This window comes from Polyodon spathula, chromosome 35 (assembly GCF_017654505.1).
Source record: "Polyodon spathula isolate WHYD16114869_AA chromosome 35, ASM1765450v1, whole genome shotgun sequence".
Lineage (NCBI taxonomy): Eukaryota > Metazoa > Chordata > Actinopteri > Acipenseriformes > Polyodontidae > Polyodon > Polyodon spathula.
The window spans coordinates 3,969,015-3,983,355 of NC_054568.1; the positions used below are offsets into that span (position 1 = coordinate 3,969,015).

General features: G+C 36.4%; 1 protein-coding gene across 1 annotated transcript in view; it reads left to right on the forward strand.

Moving 5' to 3' along the window:
* LOC121303775 (leucine-rich repeat and fibronectin type III domain-containing protein 1-like) overlaps positions 1-14,341 on the forward strand; it is a 72,105-nt gene that overhangs the window by 22,777 nt on the left and 34,987 nt on the right. The window contains exon 2 of the mRNA XM_041234552.1: positions 6,751-6,810. The gene's annotated coding sequence lies outside the window, so the exon portion shown is untranslated. The remainder of the gene's footprint in view (positions 1-6,750; positions 6,811-14,341) is intronic.

Genomic DNA, 14,341 nt, shown 5'->3' on the forward strand with positions numbered 1-14,341 from the left:
TAAGTTTTTTAAGCACTGTAGAAATACATTTCTAATACTGCATTCTCGAAAATTAAGTAATTTGATTTTGCTAAGCTCCCTGAATCTCTGCAATATAATGTATTTGTTTGCATTGAAAGCAATAGAACATTTGTCACCGGAATACTTGCGTTTAATGAAAACAAAATTGAATGAAACTATATAACTTGTAATTATACTGTTAGAGCTTGCTAATTCACATCTGAAAGTCGCTGTGATTTACATAATCTGTGCTTTGCTTCAAATCTCCACTTGTTCCCAGCACACATCACCACTGTTTGCAAGCAACATCAATGAATTCACCTGTCAAATTCAGTGTAAAACTAGGGACTAGAGTCTCAAATTGAAAATTGCCTACCATCAAACAGTCAGCTATATCAGACTGATATGACAGAAGGGCTGACTGATAGCAAAAGAAGAAATACTTAATACCACTTCATTTACCAAAATGAAAATAATGTATTGTGGATGCTTGAAAAACACATTAACAATACACAGTGCAGCATCAACCTAAAAATCTGTCTGTGTAAACTTCATGTTTTTATGTCATTATGAACCGACACAAAGGGGAAATACATAAATACAGTATGTTTTTATGTAAACGGGAAAAGATAAAAAAATACTTTATCTGAAATCAAGTGCAGTGAAGCACAATCTCGTAAATGCATCATTGTATTACAAATTTAATAAAAGTGCAAATGCAACGAAAGTGAAACATGAAGTTTCTTTTTTGCAAAACAAAATAATATTAAATGTATTACTATGTGTACAGTTCTGGCAATGTCTAAATCAGAATGTCAGATTTTACCCAAATTGAAATCAATGTAGATGGTATAGTCAGAGGATAAAGTAACTTTAATTTCTTACGGTGCACTGTTTTTTTCAGGTACGCATTAAAAAGTGGTACTCAGTGCACTGTGCTTGCTTGTGCATTCCTAAATAATGAGTTACATGAGTTAAGTTTTGGTACGCATACCACATTCTGATGATGTACCGCTTTCTAACACTACAATCAATGTGAAAAACAACATCCACAAACTTGAACTTAAAGCTTATATATAAACTTCAGGTACATTCAAACAGTATTCCAATTCCAGAAGAAAAGAAGATAGTGACAAGCGAATAGAATAATCCAGCTAGAAAAAATAAATCGAAAATCTTTTTTTAATTTTTTTTTTTGTATTTTTTTTATTTATTTTTTTTTGTGCATTTTTTCCCGAGGGTTATCAAACAACATCTGTTAGGTAATCTGTCCCCCACTACTACCACTAGTTTAATGAAAATTGATTTGAGTTTGTTTCAAGGACTCGAGACTCGTAGTCAAGGACTGGGACTCAATTTATATATATATGTAAGATTTGTGTAAAAAGAAAAATATATAATTTTTATAGTTGTTTAGTCTTGCCATGTATAAGTATTTTGTTCCTTTCCCACCTCCCTCCCTCCATCCCCTCCCCTCCCCACAATTGTCTCAGCTGCAGAGAGCGATAATTAATGCTTGAGTGCTGATCTTTTTTATTCTTAAGAGTCTCGCTGCATATCCCCAGTGCTTTTTAGATTGCAAAATTAACTTTAAATCTCTCCAAATTCTCTGTGAATTAATTATGTATTAAACAACTGGCAGGTGAAAGACTCCTGAATGCAAAACCTTCAGCAATCACACATCCTAATGAATGGCTAATCCTGCATGCAAAAACAAAGCATTTAGACTTTCTTGTTGACTATGTGGTGAACAAGCGAATGTTGCGTGCCTTGTTCTATGACACATCTTGCTGTGTTTGATATTTCTGTTTTGCTAACCACAGTCATCTTTAAACCCCCTTTTTTATCGATTTAGTTTACTCAGAATTAAAATGGTCCCTGAGTTGTCCATCCAGTAAAGGCATGGCCATTGTGAGTTCAGGGGAGATCAGGGTCTCAGCCTGGCTGTGAGTTGACAATCTTTGCTAGGGATTCCGCAGGGAGCATTTCATTGACTCTCCCACAGGTTAGGGAGACAACATTGATAGGGGCAGGTTTTTCTAACCATGCTCCATGCTGTAGGGCTGACCATTCTTCCTCCAGGGACCGATAGCTTTCAACATCCTCTGTAAAGCTCCTTGGTATAAATTGGCTTAGTAGTGGGATCAGTGGACATTCACTGACCATCAGTTCCCCTGAGCTGTTAGGGGCAGGTGCTGTGGAGGGGATACATAATTGGACATTCTAAAACAGAGAAAAGCAGGGCAAGTGCATTGATATAAAACTAAAAGAAAGGCATTAGATACCTTTTACATGGAAGACATTTGGACATTTCTTTTTCTAGTTTCTGTTTAGTCCTGCAGATATTAAAAGATAATCTTCTACATCGAATTATCTCGTAAATAACCCAGACACACATGTGGGATGATCTCATAGAAGTAGGAATGACGTTCTACTCCTGTTTCAGGGCTATTTAATTACTTTAGAGCCAGCTGGGATTAGTTCCAGGTAATGAATACTTGATAATGATTCTTATCATGTCCACGATAGAGTACAACAGCAAGAACATGGCTAATGGTGGTGTACTGTGAACAGTCTGGTTAGCTGATATAACAGTGGTTACCAGCAACTCTCAACTGGTGAAGTCATGAAATGAGAATTTCACAAGCAGAGCTAATATACCTTATGACTACAGATCAGGTCTGTTATATACAGTAGACTTTACATTGAAATATTCGCAGATTAAGAATGTTATTAATGTGTTGCCTTATTATTCATGTTTGTTTACACACACACACACGCATATATATATATATATATATATATATATATATATATATATATATATATATATATATATATATATATATATGCACACATGCACACATTGCAAGACCAAAAACTATTGCAATATTGCAAGTACCTTTTTTGCCTGCATTAAAAGCACAACACTGGCCAGTTATAGTACAGATGGTCTTGCTTTGGTTATGACATCCAGATACTGTACTCAAGTTTTGTTTTCTTTAATTTTCCTCTAAATAGCATCTGATCAATAATTGATTCACTGTCTGCATCTACGTAAACCGGTAGAGTGCTGGGGTGGTGCAGCACTAATTGCCAGCATCTCCACCCTTGCCACAATCAACTAGAATCTACTCGACTCAGGACCCTAACAATTATATTCACATTTACTTGCTTTGGAAAAAAAAGCAGGATCAGACAGCCAGACTGGGATAAATGTGCACTCCAGACTGCTATGGAGAATTGATCCTCATAATTAATGTATTTGCTGTTTCTGCAATAACTATGATGTGCATACACGCCTTTTCTATGATGTGCATACACGCCTTTTCTATGATGTGCATACACGCCTTTTCTATGATGTGCATACACGCCTTTTCTATGTAGGTTGGCAGCCGACTACAAATATTAAAAATCATTGCAGGAAACGAAATCATTGCAGGAAACGATTTAAAAAAAAAAAAAAAAAAAAACACAAGTGCTCTGCTTTTCTCTTCCGTACTGCATCATTGTTGCTGTATTACCTGTTTGACGATGTGGGCAATAATCCTTATGCTAGCAGTGCACGAGAGCCGCTATTTTCAAAATAGCTTTGAAACAGAGTTCAGAGTTTTATAAGTGTAACAAGTTGTTAGGATGTTAACAATGAAAATAAACAATTGCGGGTATGTTATTTAAACAGCTGTAATAACACGTGGGGACATGTAACGCTGTGCTTTTCGGAACCCCTCTACTTACTCTCTAGCAACTTAGACCCTGATGGTGCTGTCTGTAAGGACAGATTGATAAATGTGAAGGTATTTAAATTGGGTTTGAGCACTGTAGTATATAATAATAATGTATCTTATCTATATAGCACCTTACATAGTGGACCACCATCACAAAGCACTTTACAGAGGTAGGCTATGATCATTATATGCAGAGTGACTTACAATAGGACATTGATTTAACATCTCATCTGCAGGATGGAGGACAATGAGGTTAAGTGACTTGCTCAGGGTCACACAGTGACTCAATGGCAGGGATGGGATTTGAACCTGTGAACTGCTTACAAGCCCTAGACTTTAACCACTGGAACTGGGGGCAGGGGGGGATTGACCCTGGACTGGGACTGGACCCTGCCCTGGGACTGGGACTGGGGGTTGGGTTGGGGGGGGGGGGGGTCAAGTTAAATAAGTCATATTCAGTACACATGTGTATTGTGTATTTACATAGTAGTTACTTAACAACTGCATGTTAAGTACACATGCAGTTGCTAAGTAACTACTATGTAAATACACAGTAATTAGAGACCCAATAATATAGGTGGATCAGTTATGTCAATGACCCCATGTCATTGTAATGGACCTTCTACTTCCCCTTCGTTACAAAACCGTTACATTGTAGTTCCACCTCCTCCATGCCATTGATCATTGTAAGGAGATTAATTCCCTTTCTGGCAGGTTCTCAAAGATGATCTCGACAGGAACTGTGTCAGTTAAACAGGGCTAAGTGCAGAGAACGGTGAAAGCAGGTTTATAATTATGACAGACACTGAAGTGGAAATAAATAAAGAAATGTATACCTGATTCACCATGCTGTGTTCACACTGTGGGTGGATTTGACAGCACTTTATTTTAAGCAGCAGAATAAAAGCAAAGTCAGCATTGCTAGAGTTCCATATATATATATGAGTGCACTGCCTGGCGTCATTATTAGGTAAGAGGCATGATGGTGGGTGTGCATCGAATAGATGAGACAGTAGCAAGGGCAGTCATGCTGGTTAGATTGCTCCAGGAGTCATCAGATGTACTATATATTTTTTATTATTTTAATGTATGTAAATTAAAGGTTATCATCTTATCTTTTTACTATTTCTCAATTGTATTTTTTTGGTAACTCTTTACATTGCATGTCTATAACCCTAACCTTTTTTCTGATAGATTGTGTACTTACATATATCCTGCTAAAAGATTTACACATTGATACACGCATGGTATACATTGTAACTATGCATAGTAACACTGTAATTATGTGTAAGTACACATGCATTTACTAAGTAACTACTATATAAATACACATTAATTAGAGACGCTCAATGACCTTTTCTTTATATTTATCAGTAAAGCATATACAAATTAAAGATTGGTAGATCAGCAATGGCAAAGCAAAAGAGAATATAGATCTTTTTGCTTTTTGCATTAGTCATCGAGATATTTTTGAACGATGATACTGTAGACACCAGCACAATTTCATTTTCACAATCGTTAAGTATTTCCCTCCCTGGTGTACTTGCATATGTTTAAAGACAGAAATGTTGATTTCTTTACTTTAATACTTTGTTCGCTATACACTTAGTTACCAGAGACACACACATTATATATATATATATATATATATATATTATATATATGATATATATATATATATATTGGTGCAAGATGAGTGATATGAGCATCTTCATTAGGATTGGCGACGATATAGATTGTAATTGAAGTCGCTCATTCAAAAAGGCATAATTATTCTCTTGTTTTATAGCAAAGACTGTTAATCACATTGCACAATTAGCAAACGCATTTATATTTTAATTAACAGTATCATTCAGCTCAAAATAAATTAATTGCGCCTGAAAGTTAATTTAGCACAAAGAGAGCATGGCCAGTCATCTGTTGCTTTTGCTAATAATAAAATGAATTGTGAAGACCTAGTCATTACTGCTATAGAGTTATCCAGGATCTGCACTGTGTGCGTACTTGGATTCAAGAACAATAATTATATTATAAAGCATGTGCTCAAAAAACACAGCCAAGCAAAAGATCAATTTATACCTGACAAAGCACTACCTGCTGTTTTACAGGGTGTGGTGTAGCAGAGTCTAGGTTAAGGCTGGTAAGTGGAAAGAATAGGAAGCCAGATGGAAAACTGCAACTCAGCACTTTTATTCGTTCACAAAACAGGAACAAAACATTTAAAACCCCTTCATAATAAACAGCACCCAAGCTTTGGCTGTCTCAATATATAAACTGGGAGCGTAACCTGTTGCTCCCAGTCTTCTCTCTCTCTCTTGCTCTCCACACGCTTTCATGGAACTATCTCACACTAAACAAACATGTATTTGTCCTTTAAAAAAACATGTGGCCAGGGTTTAATTGACCATACATAAATTAATCACCACCTGGCCACATTCCACACTTTTTTTTAAAAATGTAATTAACATGTGACTGTGAAAAGGGATGTCAGTCTTGGCTCCAGGCGTTCCCTCGCTCCTGAGCCAAGATAACTGCTAACCACAAAACACACATCTGCCTTGTAAGGAGAGCAGCACCAAAGTAAGCCATTAGCTGGTTTTAAAGGTCATTGCCCTACTTTTAAAACTCCACTCGTTTCCTTTCAACTATTGTGTCTTCATTATCATTTTAAGAATATAATGGTATTTTGTTTTAATTGTATTTATACTGGAAAATGGCTGTTCATAATATGGGATTTTAACTAGTTGAACAAGGGAACTGTTCCTCAGTTCACATTTTAAAATAGTGTGCATTATTGTCTTGAAAGTTACCATTGCCATCAGAGCAGCACTGTATGGCATTCCTTGGAAATTAATGGGTTTGTGGTATACCAGGAGAACATACCCAGCTCCAGGGAGATGCAGGCAGAGTGACTGTATCGTCCATAATGAAATAATAAAATACATTTGAGTTCTTAGGTGACGACTGACGGTGCATCCTAATAAATTAAAAACCTTTTTTGTTTTGTTTTTTTTCCTTTTAGCCAGTGACAGACCTCGCAGTAAGAGACACAAGAAGACTGGCCAGGACTCCAGGCAAAGGGGTAAGCCATCCACTTCATAATTTCAAATGGTATAAAATCAACCTTTTTGGGCCACTATCAACAGATTTGATCATGTTACTCTATATGGTCAAGTGTAAAAATAAAACGAAGTTTGGTTATACCACAATAAAAAATAATAAAAAAAAAAAAAAAAAAATTACCACAATAAAAAAAAGAGAGAAAAATCAATTTATCCTAAATTTAGTTAAAATACTTCTTTAATGGCTTGCAGAATGTCACCCGTAATAAAAGATTGCCATGGTAAATATGTCTTCCCCATCTTATACTATCAGTTCCCTGCGCTCTGCAATGACTAACCGTGATTTGTTTTCCAATGCTTTAACATAGTTTTGCCATGATTTTACCATATTTTACTAAAGTAAAATTTATACCAGTAACTGGGTATATCATTCTTTCTCCACCAGTAACAAGAAGTAGGATATGTTAATTAACCATCTATGAATTGTGCTTCACAAAAGGCGACCGTGTTTTATATTGCTGAGATGCTCTCCCATGCTGTGGATGCTTCCCAAAGAAACTGCATGCTAGCTGCCTCAGCTGCATAGGGAGCTCAATTTACCACTGAGCAGTGTAGCTTAGATTACACGGTTTAACAAACTTAGTTATATAGTCAGCATGAATTGCTGCTGGTTTGCACAAACACTTGCGCGTTTGAACCATACTGATGGAAGTAAGAATAATACTGGCTAGGTGCTTCCTTACAAATGTGACGGGGAGGGGGAGAGGGATCCTGGAAATATGCAAAATAGGATTATTTCTTCTTGTCTAATGGGTTGAGCAACCACACCTCAGTCCACTTGAGCCTAATTGCATAGCTAAAACAATCAAATCAGAATTTGAACAGTATGCTAAGTAAGCAGTAAGGCACAACAGGGTGTGGGATATACTCATATTAGAGTATATCCCACACTCTGAAGTGCCTTATTGCGCTTATAAAATGGATCAACCAACATTACAAAAAAAGAGCTTAAAAACATGTTTTAATTAACAAAAAAGTCATTTTTATTAAATATCCTTCCACCTCTGCCTGACCTTAGAAAAAATAGTCCCTTAAAATATAAAAACAAAAATGCATTAATTTAAAAATAATTAAAAAACATTTTTTTTTAAATAAATTTTGAACTGATTATAAACAAGAAGCACTAATTATAAATGTTAAATTGAACATTGTCATTGAAAAGTGCAGTTTTGAAGATTTACTAGCCATTTTTTCCTTTTGAACAGTAGGCAGGGCTGCAGCAAGCGATTTTGAGTTTGATCATTGGTGTCGTTGTCTAAGGAAGTGCAGGACAGAGTGTGGCTCCACTATTTGCGATCAGTTGAAGATGGTGACCGGTGACAGACATTATTTACCGTGTTTCAAGCCGTGCTTCACTAAGAAGGTGAAACGCTGTGGACCTAATGCTGTGGTTTGGGTATCGGAGACTCATTCCGGCTAGTTTGCTTAGTTTTGGCATCAGAATCTAGGGAAGTTTGTTCTTGACATCTAGGATGTAAATAAAAACTTTTGTCACCGGCTTCAGGGATTTTACTGATGTATTTTTTCAAACCTATTACGGGGCAGAGAGGATTGCCATGGATGGAGTAAATGAAACCTGTGAGTTTTGCTATGTCCGGAAGCTGCGCTTCAGTCAGTTCAAGCTGTGTAGTATTAGAAGGCTTCTTACTTTTCTTTTTCACCACTTGCATCAGTGTTCGATTCAGACAAAGTTTGGTTTCCCAAATGATCAAAACTGACATACATCTCGTCAGTCATCTTTATTGCGAATTTAAATATCTATTTTTTTTTTTCAAAATTCTAATGGCGTATGGATATCTACAAGTGATTCGCCACTTTTTGAAAAGAAGTGCCAACCCATGGTGATATGATTTAATATACACACCCCCATGTGACCTGTTTTGACCAATCAGGATATTTTAAAAACCCATTTTATAAACTCGAGTTACTTTGTTGGTATCTAGCCTATACCCTGATACTCTAGTTTTTAAATGAGACCTAAAAAGGCTTTGATTACCTGAGCCTGACAGAGACACAGCAAGGGAATACGATGGATCCATAGACACAGAAAAGCAATCCAACAGTTACAAATTACTATTACGTTGGGTGTATTTCAACTCATAAAGAATAGAGAAAGCAGATATTTTTTTCTTCATTACAGTTATAACCTTTCCCATCCCAGGGGCTGCTTGCCAATCAATAGAAACCTTCACAGCTTGTTTCATTGCAGAGTAAATGACTGCTTTATGTTTCTGATATTAATCCAATACGGTTATCTTTTTTTTTTTTTTTTTTTTTTTTGCAGGATTCGATATGGCAGAGATTTTTCAAGGCTTTCTAAGCAATGCTTTAACTGTATGTATCATGATGAAAAACCTTTTGGTTCCTTGCTTATAGAATACTGGGCCTTGTGCAGTTGTATTTTCAATAAAGAAAAAGGCTGGCATTGATAACGTTGCTAGCTCTAATAATAGGTGAGAGATGGATGTTAAAACTTTGGTTATACTCTCTTTATCAATGCAGTCCTGTTTGATTATTTCTAGATTATGGTTTAATTTTAAATACAATTATTCTAAAACCTCTCCACTCAAACCATAACATATGACTTGGGCTTTCGACTTGTTCTTAATCAATTCCAATTGTCCTTGGCACACACACAATATAATCAGCTGGCCTTATCTAGGTCATTTTGATGTTAGCACTTGGATACCTGTGAGTCGCGTTTCACTGTCCTTGTATTAAAAAATCAATTCTCATTATATGTATGTAACAAATGAATGCACTTACCATGCGATTTCTGACTCCATCATCTGATATACAGCCCCTCTCTTCAATGTTAAAATGTATTTGATTATCCGTCACAGCCTGTTTTTTTTTTTGTTTTTTTTCTCTCTCACGTGCCAAATCAGTCTGTATATATTGTGCAGTTACACAGCGCTTCCGCCAGTTCAACCTGACGAAAATGCAGCCAAAAAAAAAAGCGAACGAAGCAAGCTACGGTAATGTAAAACAGTTAATCATTACACAGTTTTTTATACTGTGATGTATTTATTTATTCATTTATTTATTTTAATCCATGATCTTTAGTTGCTTTTGTGCATTTTCATTTGCAAGTGCACTGTGACGTTAGGGCCTTATCGAACACTACATTCTGCAATTTTGAATACTGACTTTGGATACTGTTTCAATTCTGGAAACTGCATTTTTTTTTGTTTTGTTTTGTTTGCTAAATTGCATTTACACAGTTCTGTGCATGGGTAACATTTTGATGGGGAATTAATGGGAATTTGTACATACTGCTACAATATGTACCAGATTTTAAAGTATATTCTGTATTACAGTCCACGTGTTCACAGTCATCTCTTTTGGCAAGTGATATTAGGACTAGGGTTAGGGATTACCAACAATGTGTATTGGGTTAGGGATTACCAACAATGTGTATTGGGTTAGGGATTACCAACAATGTGTATTGGGTTGGGGTTAGGGATTACCAACAATGTGTATTGGGTTAGGGTTAGGGATTACCAACAATGTGTATTGGTTCATACCCTCATTCAAGTCATAAAGAAGTCACCACTGTGGTACCATTCTAGCAATGGCGTATAGTATTCTGCAGCTGGTATTGTTGTTTTATGGGAATACAGAGTGTCAGTGAGTCTTTTATTGTATGGTTGCAAATGCTTTATGAGGTAAAGCCTTTAGCAAACACAGTTGTATTATTTCTAGTCTGTTCTCAGCAATGTTTGTTGTTGGTTTACCATGCACCCACTATGAGTAGACATGATTGAAATAATGTACTGTATTTGATTTACATTCACATTATAAAACACAAAATTACCACTGCTGCCACTACTGCTGCTTCTAATAATAATATTGAACTCTTGGCTACCAAGTTCATGCAGTAAAAGTTACTGTCTGTCTGTGACTGGATATCGGTGTTGCAAATACAACCTATTAAGATTCTGTTACTTTGCGAAATCGATGCCGTTTGCAATCCGCTTAATATTCGTGGTGATGTTTTCAGTGTCAGTGGTACCATGATGAATAACAGGCATTAAGAAGAAAAGATGATATATTTAAAGAAACGAATGGGACTTTTCACAGTACCGCTTTCCCTCCATTCAAGCCCATTTTATGGAAATGCTTAACTGGCCAAAGAAGCAAAGGTTGTTTAATGACTTATACCCTATTCACACTTTTTTATACTGTGTCCATTGTGGAACAGTGTTGTAACATCTGTTCACACTGGAGTTGTATCGATACTAAACCAGACAAGAGCAAGTTTCATACTGGTACAGTTGCGATATGACTCTGAACAGATCAAGGGTGGACAGGTGGATCGGTACTGCAACAGAACTTACCCAAGGATATTCCATATTCCCAAAATTCTCCACTCCAACTGCTGTCATGCTTGTTTAGTTAATGTATAGTTTTTTTTTTTTTTTTTTTTTTTATATATTTTATGGATAAGTTACAGTAGTAAAGCATATAAAAACTGATGGCCAATACCAAGAAATCCAAGTTGTATAATTGCAAAGTTTACTCTAGTACCGTGTGAAATCTGTTTTCTGCACATGCACCATCTCTGATATTGCATTCAGAAAAGTGAAATTTTCATATAGATTACTGTATATATTCATTACCACAGGTTGTGTTTTTCATCAAAACACCCAATAATAATAATAATAATAATAATAATAATAATAATAATAATAATAATAATAATAATATTAAACTTTATTTTATATAGTGCCTTAAAATCAATCATCTCAGAGCGCTTCACAGAACAAAGATAAATTCAGCAAAAACAGAAACAAGGAAAAGGAATCATAAAAATGCCCATCTAAAAAAGTTAAGCTAGATTTAAAAACACTCAAAGTTGTTGAATGCCTGATCCCTAACGGACTAGAGAGCCACAGTTTTGGGGCATAGCAACAGAAGGCCCTGTCGCCCATACACTGTGAGGTCAGGTAGATTAATTAAATGTAAAAACTCACAGCCCTTTCAGTCTTTGTGCTCCATTGCTAATAGAAATGGCATTTGAATACATGCATATTTCAACAGGTGGAAAAAATGTTTCAGGGATCTGTTGGATCAATCACTCTGGAATGGCTTTTAGGGGTCATTAACAGCAGTGGCAGACACAATCAATTCCAATTTCACTTTTTGTTGCCCACCCCCCACTTCCAAAAAGAGAGAGAGTATTGATCATTAATTGTGTGTTTTCCATCTTCGCTGGTATAAAGAGAGCTGGCATTTGATATTAATTTCTTAATCCCCCAAGGCAGCTAGATCTCTTGAAGTCTTTGTATAATGTCATCACAAAGCAGGTGTTCCTCCCACACAATCTTTAAGTCATACACATGGGGAGGATTTCAGCTATAATTTGTGTCATTTCAAAACTAGTGATTTTCCATATTGAGGTACCGATAGCTATTACCACTCTAGCAGCAACCTTTTCCCCCCTAGGATAGAATTTATGTTGGGGGGGGGGGGGGGGGGGTTGAACATTCTATAGTTTAGTTTACTGCTAGTAAACATTTAGACAATCACTGAACATTTTTGTACAAGATAGTTTCAGCGTTGAGTATCTTTTTTTTGTATTCAACGCCACAGCGTAAATCATTTCTGCAAGATTTGGTAACACTTTACATGAAGTCTGTACTTACTGTGCATTTAGTTGCTTTGTAAATACATGTGTACACTCACATAATTAAAGTGCTATTATGCATAATTACAGTGTACTTCATGGGTAAATCTTTTTGCACCTTATACGTAAGTACAGATTTGTATCAGGATACGGTTAGGGTTATATTGTGCAAAATGATTTACGCATGAAGTACATTGTAACTGTGCATGACAACATTCTAACTACATGTAAGTACAGTTGGGGTACTCCAGTGTTAATGAACAAATTGGTTTGTAGCACTGATTTTCAAATTTTCAAGCGGCCATAATGTCGATTTCATTATTAAATAGTCGTGCTAATGTGATTCACGCAGTGTTGAGTTATGAAATGATGTTAATGCCTTAACGAGCAATGCTTCTTGCAACTATTTATTTTGTTTGCATGGGAATTTAAAAGGAAATCCGGGTTAATTGTCATAATTTATCAGGAGTTAATGTGCACTTGGAAAAGGAGGGTTTTAATTAACGTAAATTGATATAACTTGCCTTGGAACAGCATTTAAGTTCTTTGGTGTTAAAAAAATAGAACAGACAAACTACAGTATGGATTAGGTGGGAGTGACAGCAGTTGCAGTAACAGCAAATTTTAGAGCTTGAGTGAGAGCCTGAGATTGACAGACCCCGGCTACGACACACAGAGAGGGTGGACAGGACCAGGGTTAATTTCTCTAGATTTACCAGATGACGATCTAAAAACTCGATTGAGCATGGATCGGGCAGCTATTGGGGAGCATGTGATTGCAGCTGAGAACTAAGAATTTTCAGAACAGGAGCCAAGCTAGCTATAAACTCCCTAAGACAAATGGTAATCTCTGACACCTGCTGCACCAGAACCTGGTGATTTTCAGCCATACGACTCTGGTGGTCGGCCAGGTTTGGCACAACTACCAACTGCTGCCCTTGTTGATCCTTCATGGCATCCAATATCTTGATGATGTAACCTTGCCCACTATTTACCTTCCTCTGTGCATTTGTTCATCTGACGGATAGTTGTCCAGTTTGCAGGTGACGTTGGAGGGGATGATCTCCTGTCTTGATTGGATAGTATTCCTGCCCTTATTCTAGGTGGTGCTGGGAGATGGCAAAGGTGCCTGGCCAGGAGATGATGCCATCTGTTCCTCCTCTGCTGAGAAGATTTTGGAGTTTGCATTTGGGTTTGAGCAGCTGCACAAATTAGGAACACAGCTCTGTACCTCGTATTGCAATACTAAATATATATTTAATACACAAATTATATACAACATAGATATTCCCATTATTTTTTTATTTCTATTTGGCTGCTGCTTGCTGATGCAAGAGCTTTACGCTAGTAGTTGTTTCCCTAACAGTGAATTATGCTTGCATTTGTTTTTCTTGATCTTGTTCACATGCATTTTGATTAATGAGTTCCCCTTATCTAGTCGTTGAGACAGGGAGTGATGTACGTGAACTACGACAATTAAGCTTTTTACTAGCTTTTTAACAACCTCATCGACTCAATTAAAAAGCATTATCGGATTATAAACAAATGCCATTTGAAAATTACTTGCTACTCAAGCCGTCACTACTATACCGCAAATTTGATACAATAGCACAGATGTTTTAACCCGACACCTTCCACTGTGTACTAATGAAAGGTGCTACTTATTGTCGGATCTCTGTATGTTGTGTATAATTGCAATGATGTGCATGTTCTTGAAGCTGATTCTGGTGATGTGCATAGCATACTGCACGTCAATGTTCACTTTCTTTCTTGAATTAGAATTAGATTCGGACAGGTGAATCAGAAATGCGAATTGTATGTGCCTTCCCCTTTTGAGAGTGTTTTTTTTTTTTTTTTTAGAG